Below are 12,182 nucleotides of genomic sequence, written 5' to 3' on the forward strand. Positions count from 1 at the left end.
TGTCCCAATCGCCCAGCGCCTCGCCCTTACCCAGAGTCTAACCCTTTCGGACAATAAGGCGGCTGCCATCTTAAAACTCAATAGTATTTAGGACCTGCATGTCGGGGAAGGGGTTTTGGGTAACAACTGCAACAATTATATGTTGTCTGCAGCTTTGCTTACTGTTGACCAATCTGGTCCCTTTGTGCAATAGGGGAAGGGAAAATACCTCTGTTAGTGGGTACAGGTGCAACCAAGTCCACCCAGCACACATGGAGGATGTGGCTGCTGTCCTGGCTCCATCTTGACAGATTGTAAACGCTGTTGGAATAAGTGGAGTAGTGATACCCCTCCAGTGTCACACCCCACTTCTGTGCAAGTGGGTCCTGTACAATGAGATAGGCAAAGCCCTGCTTTCTCTGGCCTGGGAAGAAAGATCAGACAAATAACTCTCCAGAACCACCTGGATCTGGATGATGTCCTGGCCTTCAAGGGAGGTGTCTGTACCCTGTTGAATGTTGAATCTATGTGCCTGATAACTATGATGAAACTTTTTGACCATGTCCAGAAGATTCAGCAAGTGGCTTATGTACCCACAGACAACTTTGGGGAGTCTTGATCTTGGCTAACCTCCTAGCTGCCTGATATAGGGGTTCTAGGGAAGAAAATACTAGCAGTCTGCATGGCAACCTTATATGTTGGAATAATGCTGATAAAATGCTTGATGCAGCGGATCACTCCGCCTCCCAGTATGCTCCCCCTAGATGCTCAGACATGCAGGTGATTTATAACAAACTGCACAGGTTGGAAGAGCAAACCTCTAAGAATGATTTTGGAAGGAGTGAGTCTTAATGTATCCACATGAAGCCTCAAAGGGTGGACTGATAAAGGAAAATTCCAGTCTCCTTTCACGTAGTTGTGTAATCTACATAAGTCCTAAAGGTTGGAGGTTTCTGCACCCTGCTGTTACAACTTTGTTGTTGTTGAGGCTGGGCAGACTGCTAGGAATAAGTAGGAATAGAATGAGGCTATTCTCACAATGGGGAAAAACTAGGCTAAGGGAGCCCAGCCTGGTTTTCCCTCATCGTGAGAACCTCCAGGCTTGTGGGAGGGCCCAGTGGTTCAGTGGTGGCTAGCCTGCCAACGTAGCCCTCCTCTAAAAAGGTTAGCAGAGCGAGCGCCCCGCTAACCCTGTTTTCTCGATCATTGGACGCCGCGGTGTGGCTCCATGCCAACCCAGGAGACCCCTAACATGCGAGTAGACCCCTAACCTGGAGGCTGCAACAATCCTCCTGGTGTCAGGGGTCCCCCCAGAATGCCCCACACACTCACGTGGGGCATGCTGGGACTTCCAAGGGGTGGACTGCCCCCAATCCCCGCCAACCCTACCGGGTCTGTGACAGATCCGGTAATTATGTGGGCAGCCAATCCAGCCAAGGGAGAGCTTGATGCTTGTGTGCGGGGAGAGCGGGCTTGACCCACTCTCCTCACCAAACCCCTCCCAGCTCTACACACCGATCGTGTGTACAGCCTCAACATGTTTATGAAAAGAATGTTATAGAGCCTGTTTCTAAGTTATTTGAGAATATGGCTTCCCTGGGGGTCAGATGCTGACCATAGCTGACATATCCTGACTCAATTTAATAGAGGAAGTTCTACTATAATTTAGCAGCCCTTTTAGAGCAACTCCCAAGTAGTAATATTGACTCATTGAGTGAGGATCTCAGCCAATGGCTTGGGCCCAAACCACGGCTGACGTGCTGCAGCATCTTCCACCAGTGGGATTGTGTGAAGGCGCTCTTGTGCAAGGCTGCCAGGATGCCTTGGCATCAAGAGCAGCAGCCCCAGCACAGTGGTTATGCCGACGGCAGACTGTGCATCATGTTGACCCATGAAGACAGTGTGGAAGACGTCATTATAGGATTGCCTAGGAAGCTGCTTTATACCGAGTCAGACCATTGGTCCATCTAGCTCAGCATTGGCTACACTGACTGGCAGTAGATCTCCAAGACTGCAGGCAGAACTCCCTCCCAGTCCTGCATGGAGAGATGGCAGGGATTGAACCTGGGACCTTCTGCAAGCAAGCATTCAGCCCCGGAGGATGGTGCCATCCACTAAGGGGGATATATTCAAGCGTTCACATGTAGTCTCCCATTCAAATACAAACCAGTGCAGACCCTGCTTAGCACAGGGGACAATTTATGCTCATTCTTCATGCTGAAGGCAGCTCAGATGAAAAGCCCTTGCAGGGCAGGCAGGTAAGTAAATATCTTGAGCTTCAACCCTTCCTGGCACCTCCAGTTTCAAGGCCCAAAGGGAAAATAATCACAGATGTCTTCTAATGCCTTGATCTCCTGAGGGGTGTCACTTGATGCAAAACCTTCCCCTGCATGGAAGTGGCTCAGCTCTTGCAACTCTTTGCAGTCCAAAGGCCATTGTGGCTGGGGTTGGTTGGAGTCACCATCTAACCGCATCTGGGGACAAAAGCTAGGAACCCGGGGGGCGGGGCTTGAGAGAGGCACAGTAGCATTCACAGTAGCAGCAGCACATTCACAGTAGCAGCAGCACCTGCCTTCCGGATGGGGCATGTTTTCAAACATTTATTATGAAAAGAGAAATGAAAAATGCATTATATATACATGCAGGCAATTCCAGAATACAGAGGCAAAGATAAACAAAAAGAAATGTTGTAAGACTAATTGAGTCATGGCATGCATTCTTCAAACATACAGAAAGAATAGGGAATTGTTTGGCATTTAAACAAAAAAAAAAGACAGAGTGAGTTTATTGCATTATTTTAAGAACATTTCCTTAGGTATACCTTCTCTTGGAAATCTATGGTGGACATTCTGGGACTTTCTCATAGTTGCTAATTCCCATTCCCATGAATCTGCAGCCCCCTCCTGCTGCTAGGTGGAGGCAGCTCTTCTCAGAGTGGGTCATCATTCCTTGGCTGTTTCCCACATTTCAGGCACCACAGGGGCCCATGGAACTGGCTGGGAAATCCTGTGGGCCATCTGGGATGTCTAGTGTCCCTCTGTGCTTTCCCAACATCCCCACATGCCTGCCCAGCTGGCCCTGTGGACTCTGGTTCCAATAGAAGGGGCCCTCCTGGCCCTGGAGATGTGAGGAGGAACTACGTGGGGATGTCTACGCTGGGAGCAGCACCAGGAGGATCCAGTCCTTTGGCTTCCCATCCATGGGATCCAGTTGACTTCCCATTCACAGAACCTAACTTGAGCAGCAAGGAGAGTGTTCACCGCCTTGAAATAGAGGGTGGAGAATGGCACCAACATACTTCAACTAGGGAACAGACTTGTTAGTGTGAAAATAACAGCCATTACATTTCTATGTCTGCTCCTCCTTTAAAAATGGAATCATTCCAAATGACCTCATAACGTAGGTTTCCCTAAGCTTTACATGCTATCTGTTTATTATGAAACTAGGCAGGGGCAGTGACCAGAGGAGCGGCCACTGACATGGGCATACCCTATCTGTGTGCCTGCTAGGGATGTGCATGGAACAGGTCAAGGGAAGTTCAAAGGTTTGTGGGGGTGATTTGAAGGGTGGGGGAGGGTGCACTCACTCCTCCCTCCACTTTTCCCCTGCCGGCTCTTCGTCTGTAGAGGATCCGTCGAGGAGGTAGCATACGTCCCTGCCGCCCTGCCCCCTCGTCAGACCCTACATCAGCGCAAGTACCAGATGCATATTTCCACTGATGTAGGGTCCGACGAGGCAACGAGGTGGTAGGGAGGTATGCTATAGCCCCGACAGATCCTTTGCAAATAGAGGGGGAAAGCAGAGGCAGGGGTAAGTGCACTCTCCCCTGCCAGAGTCAACCCCACTGCCTTTGAACCAGTGGTCGTTTGAACTGGTTCGGAGGCCCATAAAGGGCGTCCAAACCGGTTCCATGCACATCCTTAGTGCCTGCCTCTTTTGTATGACCTATGGCTGTAATAAAATTGATTGATAGTGCCTGCCTCCTCTCGCTTTCCTCTTGGCTGCCCCGACCCCCAACTGCATGCCTTTCCTCCACTCCACCAGTGAGTGCTCTGTACAGGTGCTGCCCACCACAGCAACTGCAGCAGTTTCTCTGTCCCCCGCCCTTCTTCTTTAAGAGGTGGAGGGGTGTAGAAGAGAAGTGAGATAGAAGCTATGAATATACAAACATGTATATCCTTTCACATGTGAATTCTTTTATGTTGTGTAAGATTGGAGCTACGACTGAAGCTCTTTCCACACTCCAAGCATCTAAATGGTTTCTCTCCTGTGTGAATTCCTTGGTGTTGCTTAAGATTTGAGCTCCAATTGAAACTCTTTCCACACTCCAAGCATCTAAATGGTTTTTCTCCTGTATGAATTTTTTGATGTTCTCTAAGATTTGAGCTCTGACCGAATCTCTTTCCACACTCCAAGCATCTAAAGGGTTTCTCTCCTGTGTGAATTCCTTGGTGTTTCTTAAGATTTGAGCTCGAATTGAAGCTCTTTCCACACTCCAAGCATTTAAACGGTTTCTCTCCTGTGTGTATTCTTTGATGTTCTCTAAGATGTGAACTCTGATTGAAGCTCTTTCCACACTCCAAGCATCTAAATGGTTTCTCTCCTGTGTGAATTCCTTGGTGTTTCTTAAGATTTGAGCTTGATTTGAATCTCTTTCCACACTCCAAGCATCTAAATGGTTTCTCTCCTGTGTGGATTCTTTGATGTTTAATAAGGTGTGAGTTCTGACTGAAGCTCTTTCCACACTCCAAGCATCTAAATGGTTTCTCTTCTGTATGAATACCTTGGTGTTGCTTAAGATTTGAGCTCGAATTGAAACTCTTTCCACACTCCAAGCATTTAAATGGTTTCTCTCCTGTATGAATTTTTTGGTGTTCTCTAAGATGTGAACTCTGATTGAAGCTCTTTCCACACTCCAAGCATCTAAAGGGTTTCTCTCCTGTGTAAATTCCTTGGTGTTTCTTAAGATTTGAGTTCCAATTGAAGCTCTTTCCACACTCCAAGCATCTAAATGGTTTCTCTCCTGTATGAAGTTTTTGATGTTCTCTAAGATTTGAGCTCTGACTGAAGCTCTTTCCACACTCCAAGCATCTAAAGGGTTTCTCTCCTTTATGAATTTTTTGATGTTTTGTAAGATTTGAGCTCCGACTGAATCTCTTCCCACACTCCAAGCATCTAAATGGTTTCTCTCCAGTGTGAGTTCTTTGATGTTTAATAAGGTCCGAGTGCTGACTGAAGCTCTTTCTACACTCTAAGCACGTAAAAGTCTCCTCCCCTCTCTTCATTCTCCAGTGACATTTAAGCGACGATTTATAACTGATGCTTTTCTCATGTGAGAGCGGCTTCCTCCTTTGCTTTCCCTTCTCTATTTTTTCTTGGATTGGTGTTTCTTGGTAGTCACCAGCATGAACAGGAGATGATTCATAATTCCTCTCCTGGTTTACTTTTGTTATTTTTCTCTCTTGTCCTTCCTTTTTACATCTCATTCTTTCCACTAATGATCCACATGCTTCTCCTTCAGTCTTGATTTTCCACCCATCACCTGCTAGGAGAGAGTGAGAAAGAAGCCTGGTATAGATTGCAGGGAGAAAAGAATGGTCAAATCAAGCAATAAAGCCAATTAATTGCTACTCTAATAGACAAAACAGACTTCAGGCCAGGAAGTAAATCATGAAACTCATCTTCAGTGATTGACAGTAAATGTAGTCTGGTGTGGTGTAGAAAGGTGACCTATGGAAACTCAGGTTTGGCTTCCAACCCAGCCCTGACGTTGATTGGGTTGCCTTGTCGAGTTCCTACATCTCAGCCAACTGTATTAAGCAAGATTGTTTCCCTGTATAATGGGGTAATCCCACTGTTACTGCAACCCGTGGAATAAGCCCACCATTGCTGATCAGAACCCTTTGGAAGAAGGTCAGCTTACAAGAGATACGTCAACAGGACAGAGAGCCATTAGCGCAGAGGAAGAACAGGCAGCATTTGTATTCATAAAGTCCCAGAATTAATCCTCAACACTTCCAGTTTAGGATTTTGGTAGCAGGGATTAGAGGTCCTGTGCAAGAAACCCTACTGAGATGGAACCAATTAGCACAGACAGGATTCAGTTCAATGCATCACCCTACAAAAAACTTTCTCAGCTTTTTTTTTTATGGTGAACAATTCCTAATTTAGGATGAAAATTTTCTTCAGGACTTGGAGCCCACCTGCCCAATTACCTATTTCCCCCATCCTTCTCAGTTTATGTATTCACTTGTCAAAAGGATGTCAAAGATGTACCCAAAGGAGCTCATCACTTCTGTCACCACAACTTTCCCTGCCCATTCTCAATCTCAAAAGTCCCTCTTCAGGGCTCGGTTTTGCTGCAGCCTGTGCATCTTGCTTGTCCTCATCCAATCAGCTCCAAAGCAGGGTTCAAACACCGAGATGAGAAGTACTCTCAAAATATTCCACATCCTCCAAAGGCAAGCCAGCAAGAACTCCCCGATATCCAAGCCTAACACTCAGGGACGTAGCTAGGGAGCCCATAGAGGGGGCCCATGTTTGCCGCTCTCCCTGGCGGCCCCTCAAAGTGAGAGAGATAATGAAGGAAATATGGAGGAGTGAAGCTGAACCCATCCGCTCAATTATAGCTCCACCCCGGTAACACTCTTTCATGTGGTTCCCACAACCGGCCACTGGATAAGTGTTCCCCCACCCAGCAGAGAGGCCCCACAATCCTGCCATATGAACACACCAAAAATGAATGCTGGGTCCTGATAAAGAAAGTAGCAGCAGCAATTTCTTGGAAAGAGAAGGAGCCATACCCAGAGAGGCCACATTCTGCCTATTCTCCTCCATGACTGCTCTGTGCAGGGCTCTTTGGTCTGCTTCCAGCAGAGCCCACTCCTCCTCCGTGAAATGCACAGCCACCTCCTCAAAGGACACGGCACCCTGAAACAAGAACATATCTGACTCACAGGTAAGAAAACAGTCCCCCCACCCCCATAAGCAAATCTCTGGGGAAAATTAAGATGGAACAGCTAAGAGTCCTCTGGTAGGATTCAAGCCCTCACAGCCTTCCTAGTGGGCAGATTCCAGAGAAGCAAAGATTATTTCAGGCTCAGAAAAAGGCACCCAGGCTGTTCCCCGCATGATGCCTCTCCTACCTGAACTGGTTGGGTAGAAGCTATTTCTCCATCCACACACGGGAGCCATGACCTCATCAACACCTCCACTGGTGTTCCATGAACTAAGAGAGACAAAAGCAACCAGAGGATGATTTATCATAGAGCCATAAATGGTGACATTTGAAAGGGATCTTTGAGGTCCTCTAATTCCCACCCCTTGCTCACTGCATGAAATTGCTATTGTGTTCCTGACAGATGACTCTCCAGATAGCTTATCCTGATATGTTCAATATCAATTCCTGCTTATTGAGGGGAGAGGGAGAGGAAGGTGTCCCCACTCCCACTGACTCCTGGGCAGAACTAGAGGTGCTGACTTGGACATACACGCTTTCTAATTTGTTGGATGACCCAACAGGCAGTGACACATCAATAGGATCAGAGCTGTGTCAAGGCAGGGAGGCTTCAGCATTAACTGCCCTGCAGGCTTGATGAGCAGAGCAGCACAAGGGGAATGAGATCTGGAAGTGAGGTTTGCTTCTGTCCCTTCCCTTTAAAATGCTCACCTCGTGGACATATTTAGTTGTAATGTGCATCATTAATTAATATTGTACATCATTAATCATATTTATCTGTAATGTGCATCATAATTTAGCAGGGGGAGAGTAACTGGCCCTATCCACCCCCAGCACAGTACCTCCAGTGACTGTTGCTGGTGTCTATCTTATGTTTCTTTTAGATTGTGAGCCCTTTGGGGACAGGGATCCATCTTATTTATTTATTATTCCTCTATGTATATTATTCCCCTGAGCCGTTTTTGGAAATCAATCTATCAATCCCTCATGGACATAGTTCTGGCAGTGGACAGCACTTTCATGAGGAGAGGAGCAAAAATCGCCCCCTAGTCTCCTTCCCCGTGTGCTGCCCTGCCCATCAAGCATGCAGGGTAACTGCTCTAAAAGTTCCCTGCTCCAATTCAGCTCTGATCAGGTTGACAGACCACTCACTGCCCATCACATCATCTGTGGACTCCAAATTGATCTTTAGCTTTGTTCGGGATAGACTAGACACCAATAGCCCCCCCGCCCACCACAAATGGACTCAGGGGAACAAAGAAGTTGCCCTTTTTAGGCACATGGGATTAAGGGAGACCCAGCAGAAGTGTGATCCGTTATTCCTTACCCAGTGAGGTGGTATCTGCATGATACTCCTGAGAGCTCCCTACGTGCAGCAGCTTCAGTCTGGTATCTGGTAGAGTCTTCTCTGCCTCAGAAAAACCAGTAGTTGTTTCTGCTAGCGGCCCCTGACCCTGAAACACCAACCAATATCCCAGGCAGGGAATGGGGAGGGCTAGGATACTTCCACCTCAAGGGCACTGAGAGAAAACTGGGCAAATTAAGGACATTTCTACTTGCTTATAATATTCTCCATTTCAGTAAGCAGTAAAATAAAGTGTGTTGTGAAGTTGATTTCGACTCCTGGTGCCCACAGACCCTGCGGTTGTCTTTGCTAGAATACAGGAGGGGTTTACCATGGCCTCCTCCCATGCAGTATGAGAAGATGCCTTTCAGCATCTTCCTATATTGCTGCTTCCCGATATAGTAGCAGCAGGATTTGAATTGGCAACCTTCTGCTTGTTAGTCAAGCATTTTCCCACTGCGCTACTTGAAGAGTCAATAAGCAGACTTAACCATTTATTAACTTTACTTTCTTTCTGGTGGGCCACTCTGCAAAACGGGATGCTAGACTAGATGAGCCTTGGGCCTGATCCAGCAGGGCTATTCTTATGTTCTTAGTATTAGTGACACTATGAGCTTTCTCAGAAAAGTTGGATATCATTTTTTATATACATGAACATATGATGAAAAGAACTCATTTCATCTCCCACCCACTCTCTCACCTGCTGCTCTTCCTGCTTCTTGGCTTCTGCCTGGCTCAGGAGGAAACCTTCTGCCAGGGCCACCGCCTGCGAACTGGTCTCTGCTCCACATTCCCTCACCCAGCTCTCCATCTCAGGGGGCAGGATGGTCAGAAACTCCTCTAGGATCACAAGGTCCATGATCTGGTTTTTTGTGTGTTGCTGTGGTTTGAGCCACTGACGGCAAAGGTGGTGGAGTCGGCTGCAAACCTTTCGGGGGCCCTCAACCTCCTGGTAGCTGAACTGCCTGAAGCGCTGGCACTGTACATCTGAAGGGAGCGTATCCTCATGCAGTATTTCCTGCAGAGCCCTTTCCCAGAATTCCTCACTGCTCCCAGCCTTGATGGTCTCTGGGCCACCTGAATCCTGCATTTCCATCTTCAATTCCGTGCTCCAAAGGCAGCCTCCCAGAAGACCAAAGTTCTTTTATCCACAGACTGGTCCTTGCAGCAGGAACTGCTGTAAAGGATGAAGCCACTGAGTACTGCAAACACAAAACTTGCTTCTGTGCCTGAAGGAAAAGGGAGTTTTTGAGCTCCTAACAAGGACTTTCCCCTCTAGGAAAGGAGCCAAACATCCAAAGGGCACCTGGAGAATGAAAGGAGATTCCTTCATTTGCAAGGCACAGACCAATGGAGCCCCTCCTCTCCTCCCCAGACTCCCGTTGTGTCCCCCGCGTGCCAAAAACAGCCTTCTCTCCCCCACCCCTCTTTCCTCCCCAAATACTCCAGCCCGATCTGCTCCCCCCTCCCCTTCAGGGACCACCGTCTTTCGCGTCAGGGCACTGCAAAGCTGTATATGGGAAGTAGCTTGAAAACTGGCTTCAGTCCCCTCAAAACCTCCTTCGTTTGCAGACAGAAGGAAAGAAGCTTGTCTTGGCTGGGGAGGAACTGCAGAGGCATCACCAGCCCCACACAGGCCACCTCCCCAGGAGCTGAAGTCCGGTGGGGTGGGTGGGCTGCTGGGGTGACTTACTTTCCCACTGGCCCCACCTTTGGCCCCACTCCCCTCCTGGGTTTTGCTCTCCGTCTGGGGGGGGGGGGTTCCACCCACTCCTCCTCCATTGATTCCTTGCCCTTTATCACTCACCCACTCTCCACCGAGCGAGACTCCCCTCCAAATAGACGCCCCGAGGGGCTCCCCAAATGATCCCGGAGTCCACTTGCCAGGGAAGGGGGCGGGGCAGGAAGAGAGTGTTGCCAATGCCATTGCCAATCACGAGTCCTTTTTGCCCTCTCTAGGATCCACGTCTCTCTCACCTTAACCCTGAGCTGGCATCTCAGTCGGGAGTCCAAGGGGTGGGCACTGCTTCCCTTCTTTGCCCTTCCGAAGAGGGAAACTGGTGTTGTTGGCACCCGGGGGACACCAAGCCATCCTCAGCAGAATGGAGCCTTTAGGTCACGAGACAGGGATGGTTGATACTGGTTTTAAAATGGGGAGCTTTTCTCAATGGCCACAATGGAGGAAAGTAAGCAGTGGGGTCCCCCAGGAATCTGTGCTGGAACCATTACCCTTTAAATTATCCATATTAATGATCTAGAAATTGGGGTAAGCAGCAAAGTAGCCAAATTTGCAGAGGACACTAAATCTAGTGTAGTAATCACAGGGTGCTTTCCCAAGAAAAGACATCTGTGAGCAAAGGAATTGCCTTCCACAATGCAGTCCTCTTAGCAACCTCTCTAGGAAGATACATGTCCAGGGGTGTAGTGAAGGGGGGAAGCGCTGCAACGGAGCACCGGTACTTCTTGGTTCCTGAACTTCTGAATTTGCAACTCTATCACTGTACAGGTCCTTGATTTAACCCTGCGACTGAATTATGCTGAATTAGGCAAGCAGAGAGGACTGGCTTCTCTTGCCCTGCAAAAGAGAGAGCAGAACATGCACTGAAGTGTTTACACTCAGATTCTAATTCCAGATTCACTACTGAGCTGCCAGCCTTTCATACCTGCTTGAGATGTAGACACTGAACCAGTGCAGTGTTTCTCGTCATAGTGATTTCAACACAATCTTTTTCTATTGAATTTCCCCGCTACTACCCATCAATTTGTTCAGAACCGAATTGCATTGACTACAACTCCCATCACCCCGACACAAAATTATTTATTTTTACATTTATATCCCACTTTTTCCTCCAAGGAGCTCAGAGCAGTGTACATGGTTATTTTTATCCTCACAACAACCCTGTGAGGTAGGTGAGGCTGAGAGATACATGACTGGCCCAGAGTCACCCAGTGAGTTTCATGGTTGAATGGGGGTTCGAACTTGGGGCTTCCCAGTCCTAGTCCAACACTCTAACCACTACGCTGTGCTGGCTCCTTATTATGGCCTTACTCAGTATAAAAAGCTTCACCTCTGGGACACAGGGCACATGTCATAGGGCACAACTGCTCTCAATGGCATGGGAAGTGGGTGACTTTGCCCAGTTCACATCCTTCTACCCCCCCGCCCCCCAATCTTGATTCACAGTCCCTTCTGCCTCAAGCGCTGCTCTAGGAATGGGAACCAGTCACTTTTAACAGTTATAGTTTAACCCTTGGTGTTAGAGATGAAATTTCTTGCAGCCAGCACTTTTGCTTTGCCCTGGAAAGCAGGAAGCACAGATGGCATTTGCCGCCACACAAACTCTCACAAACGATTAATCTAGAAGACTAACTATTGTTATATTATTATCCATACAGTGTTGTCATTGTGCTATCTGTGTGCTGCAGCCTGCCAGGCTGTTAAAAAGCACAAGAGAATAGGTCTGTGCCCCAAGGAGCTTACAATTTATTTTGTGAGGCGGCGGGGGAGGCTAGCAGGGGTCTAACAGTTGCATGGGAGGCAGCTACACTCTAACAATTTGTACCGCACAAACCTCGTTATTTTTAAAGTGGACTTATGCCACCTAATGGCGCAGCGGGAAAGTAACTTGCTTAGCGAGCAAGAGGTTGCTAAACACCTATATCGGGCAGCAGCGATATAGGAAGATGCTGAAAAGCATCATCTCATACTTGACAGCACAACTTTACAGTGCAATAGCACAATTCCCCAAATCCCCAGTTTTTAGTGCAACTCAGGGGTGTAACTATGATAGGGCAAGGGGAGACAGTTGTCTGGGGGCCCAGTGCCTTGGGGGCCACCCCAGAGGCAAGTCACATGACTGATTCCCCCAGCTGCGCACCCGCCCGGGCTTCCTTCAGTTG

General features: G+C 48.1%; 1 pseudogene; it reads right to left on the reverse strand.

Annotated features, from left to right (window-relative positions):
- Positions 1–10,181, reverse strand: part of LOC128347580 (zinc finger protein 420-like) — a 30,235-nt pseudogene extending 20,054 nt beyond the window's left edge.
- Positions 10,182–12,182: the final 2,001 nt, after the last annotated feature.

Source organism: Hemicordylus capensis, chromosome 2 (genome assembly GCF_027244095.1).
Source record: "Hemicordylus capensis ecotype Gifberg chromosome 2, rHemCap1.1.pri, whole genome shotgun sequence".
Classification (NCBI taxonomy): Eukaryota; Metazoa; Chordata; class Lepidosauria; order Squamata; family Cordylidae; genus Hemicordylus; species Hemicordylus capensis.